This window comes from Drosophila novamexicana, unplaced genomic scaffold (assembly GCF_003285875.2).
Source record: "Drosophila novamexicana strain 15010-1031.04,08,12 unplaced genomic scaffold, DnovRS2.1 tig00001642-arrow-arrow-pilon, whole genome shotgun sequence".
Taxonomy (NCBI): domain Eukaryota; kingdom Metazoa; phylum Arthropoda; class Insecta; order Diptera; family Drosophilidae; genus Drosophila; species Drosophila novamexicana.
Genome location: NW_020824874.1, coordinates 1 through 5,349, shown reverse-complemented (window position 1 = coordinate 5,349; position 5,349 = coordinate 1).

The window sequence follows — 5,349 nt, the reverse complement described above, 5'->3', positions numbered from 1 at the left end:
CTTTCAAGGGAATTCTGCTTGCCACTTTTAGCCGTTGCTGCTTGATACGACTGGAAAGGTTGCAAGTATCTAACTTAATATAATAGCCTTTTTTAAGGCTTTACTGAATTATTTATATACTTTATATATGTATATATATTGTATATATAAATACAAATAATTTTGATTTTAATTTAATAATTTTATTTTTTGCATAAATATTAAAAAATAATAATAATTTAATTAATAATTTCAAATATAAAAAATTACATAAATATTTGCATCGATATAAAAATACATATTTTGTACAGAGCCAACCTCAGTACACAAAATGCATTCATATATCAACACAAATTTGGGGTAGGTCGTGATCTGCGCTAAAAATCTAAGAAAATTGTTTCTTTGCCAGCCAGAGACTTTGCCAGAGCAATGGATACTAACACATTCAAATATGCTGTTATGTATGTATATTCACACGCATACAAAGATGATTGCTTGCACGGCCCTCATAGAGCCGAAGCTGAGAGCACATTCTATTTTTAGCTTTTTCGTTCTCTCGGCTGTGAGAGCGCAATGCTCGTTTTCGTTCTCAATTTTCAAAATATCAAGCTGCATAGTAGCATTTTGTTGTATGGCGTTACTCATCTTAGTGTTTATATTGTCTTTGGTTTTACTATATTCCTCATATATAGGAAAAATCCTATTAAGATCGGACCACTAAATCATATAGCTGCCATAGGAACGATCGGTCGAAAATTAAGTTGTATGAAACACATTTTGTTTTTCAAGATATCTTGACCAAACTCGGCACTTATTAGTTTCTCTGCTCCTCATATATACGAAAAATTCTATTAAAATCGGATCACTATATCATATAGCTGCCATAGGAACGATCGGTCGAAAATTTAGTTGTATGATAAACATTTTGTTTTTCAAGATACCTTGACCAAACTCGGCATTTATTAGTTTTACTATTCTCCAAATATATAGGCAAAATCCTATTAAGATCGGACCACTATATCATATAGCTGCCATAGGAACGATCGGTCGAAAATTAAGTTGTATGAAAAACATTTTGTTTTTCAAGATATCTTGACCAAACTCGGCATTTATTAGTTTTACTCTGCTCCTCATATATATGAAAAATCCTTTTAAGAACGGACCACTATGTCATATAGCTGCCATAGGAACGATCGGTCGAAAATTTAGTTGTATGAAAAGCATTTTGTTTCTCAAGATACCTTGACCAAACTCGGCATTTATTAGTTTTACTATTCTCCAAATATATAGGCAAAATCCTATTAAGATCGGGCCACTATATCATATAGCTGCCATAGGTACGATCGGTCGAAAATTAAGTTGTATGAAAAACATTTTGTTTTTCAAGATATCTTGAGCAAACTCGGCATTTATTAGTTTTACTCTGCTCCTCATATATATGAAAAATCCTTTTAAGAACGGACCACTATGTCATATAGCTGCCATAGGAACGATCGGTCGAAAATTAAGTTGTATGAAAAACATTTTGTTTTTCAAGATACCTTGACCAAACTAGGCATTTATTAGTTTTACTCTGCTCCTCATATATATGAAAAATCCTATTAAGATCGGACCAATATATCATATAGATGCCATAGGAACGATCGGTCGAAAATTAAGTTGTATGAAAAACATTTTGTTTTTCAAGATACCTTGACCAAACTCGGCATTTATTAGTTTTACTATACTCCAAATATATAGGCAAAATCCTATTACGATCGGACCACTATATCATATAGCTGCCATAGGAACGACCGGTCGAAAATTAAGTTGTATGAAAAACATTTTGTTTTTCAAGATATCTTGACCAAACTCGGCATTTATTAGTTTTACTCTGCTCCTCATATATATGAAAAATCCTATTAAGAACGGACCACTATGTCATATAGCTGCCATAGGAACGATCGGTCGAAAATTTAGTTGTATGAAAAACATTTTGTTTTTCAAGATACCTTGACCAAACTCGGCATTTATTAGTTTTACTATACTCCAAATATATAGGCAAAATCCTATTAAGATTGGACCACTATATCATATAGCTGCCATAGGAACGATCGGGCTTAAATTAAGTTGTATGAAAAACATTTTGTTTTTCAAGATATCTTGACCAAACTCGTCATTTATTAGTTTTACTATTCTCCAAATATATAGGCAAAATCCTATTAAGATCGGACCACTATATCATATAGCTGCCATAGGAACGATCGGTCGAAAATTAAGTTCTTGTATGAAAAAAACATTTTGTTTTTCAAGATATCTTGACCAAACTCGGCATTTATTAGTTTTACTATACTCCTCATATATAGGCAACATCCTATTACGATCGGACCACTATATCATATAGCTGCCATAGGAACGACCGGTCGAAAATTAAGTTGCATGAAAAACATTTTGTTTTTCAAGATATCTTGACCAAACTCGGCATTTATTAGTTTCTCTGCTCCTCATATATACGAAAAATTCTATTAAAATCGGATCACTATATCATATAGCTGCCATAGGAACGATCGGTCGAAAATTTAGTTGTATGATAAACATTTTGTTTTTCAAGATACCTTGACCAAACTCGGCATTTATTAGTTTTACTATTCTCCAAATATATAGGCAAAATCCTATTAAGATCGGACCACTATATCATATAGCTGCCATAGGAACGATCGGTCGAAAATTAAGTTGTATGAAAAACATTTTGTTTTTCAAGATATCTTGACCAAACTCGGCATTTATTAGTTTTACTCTGCTCCTCATATATATGAAAAATCCTTTTAAGAACGGACCACTATGTCATATAGCTGCCATAGGAACGATCGGTCGAAAATTTAGTTGTATGAAAAGCATTTTGTTTCTCAAGATACCTTGACCAAACTCGGCATTTATTAGTTTTACTATTCTCCAAATATATAGGCAAAATCCTATTAAGATCGGGCCACTATATCATATAGCTGCCATAGGTACGATCGGTCGAAAATTAAGTTGTATGAAAAACATTTTGTTTTTCAAGATATCTTGAGCAAACTCGGCATTTATTAGTTTTACTCTGCTCCTCATATATATGAAAAATCCTTTTAAGAACGGACCACTATGTCATATAGCTGCCATAGGAACGATCGGTCGAAAATTAAGTTGTATGAAAAACATTTTGTTTTTCAAGATACCTTGACCAAACTAGGCATTTATTAGTTTTACTCTGCTCCTCATATATATGAAAAATCCTATTAAGATCGGACCAATATATCATATAGATGCCATAGGAACGATCGGTCGAAAATTAAGTTGTATGAAAAACATTTTGTTTTTCAAGATACCTTGACCAAACTCGGCATTTATTAGTTTTACTATACTCCAAATATATAGGCAAAATCCTATTACGATCGGACCACTATATCATATAGCTGCCATAGGAACGACCGGTCGAAAATTAAGTTGTATGAAAAACATTTTGTTTTTCAAGATATCTTGACCAAACTCGGCATTTATTAGTTTTACTCTGCTCCTCATATATATGAAAAATCCTATTAAGAACGGACCACTATGTCATATAGCTGCCATAGGAACGATCGGTCGAAAATTTAGTTGTATGAAAAACATTTTGTTTTTCAAGATACCTTGACCAAACTCGGCATTTATTAGTTTTACTATACTCCAAATATATAGGCAAAATCCTATTAAGATTGGACCACTATATCATATAGCTGCCATAGGAACGATCGGGCTTAAATTAAGTTGTATGAAAAACATTTTGTTTTTCAAGATATCTTGACCAAACTCGTCATTTATTAGTTTTACTATTCTCCAAATATATAGGCAAAATCCTATTAAGATCGGACCACTATATCATATAGCTGCCATAGGAACGATCGGTCGAAAATTAAGTTCTTGTATGAAAAAAACATTTTGTTTTTCAAGATATCTTGACCAAACTCGGCATTTATTAGTTTTACTATACTCCTCATATATAGGCAACATCCTATTACGATCGGACCACTATATCATATAGCTGCCATAGGAACGACCGGTCGAAAATTAAGTTGCATGAAAAACATTTTGTTTTTCAAGATATCTTGACCAAACTCGGCATTTATTAGTTTTACTTTGCTCCTCATATATACGAAAAATTCTATCAAAATCGGATCACTATAGCATATAGCTGCCATAGGAACGATCGGTCGAAAATGTAGTTGTATGATAAACATTTTGTTTTTCAATATACCTTGACCAAACTTGGCATTTATTAGTTTTACTATTCTCCAAATATATTGGCAAAATCCTATTACGATCGGACCACTATATCATATAGCTGCCATAGGAACGATCGGTCGAAAATTAAGTTGTATGAAAAACATTTTGTTTTTCAAGATATCTTGACCAAACTCGGCATTTATTAGTTTTACTCTGCTCCTCAGATATGAAAAATCCTATTAAGATCGGACCACTATATCATATAGCTGCCATAGGAACGATCGGTCGAAAATTAAGTTGTATGAAAAACATTTTGTTTTTCAAGATACCTTGACCAAACTCGGCATTTATTAGTTTTACTATACTCCTCATATATAGGCAACATCCTAATACGATCGGACCACTATATCATATAGCTGCCATAGGAACGACCGGTCGAAAATTAAGTTGTATGAAAAAACATTTTGTTTTTCAAGATACCTTGACCAAACTCGGCATTTATTAGTTTTACTATACTCCAAATATATAGGCAAAATCCTATGAAGACCGGACCACTATACCATATAGCTGCCATAGGAACGATCGGTCGAAAATTAAGTTGTATGAAAAACATTTTGTTTTTCAAGATATCTTGACCAAGCTCGGCAGTTATTAGTTGTACTCTGCTCCTCAGATATGAAAAATCCTATTAAGATCGGACCACTATATCATATAGCTGCCATAGGAACGATCCGTCGAAAATTTAGTTGTATGAAAAAACATTTTGTTTTTTAAGATACCTTGACCAAACTCGGCATTTATTAGTTTTACTATACTCCTCATATATAGGCAACATCCTAATACGATCGGACCACTATATCATATAGCTGCCATAGGAACGACCGGTCGAAAATTAAGTTGTATGAAAAAACATTTTGTTTTTCAAGATACCTTGACCAAGCTCGGCAGTTATTAGTTGTACTCTGCTCCTCAGATATGAAAAATCCTATTAAGATCGGACCACTATATCATATAGCTGCCATAGGAACGACCGGTCGAAAATTAAGTTGTATGAAAAAACATTTTGTTTTTCAAGATACCTTGACCAAACTCGGCATTTATTAGTTTTACTATACTCCAAATATATAGGCAAAATCCTATGAAGACCGGACC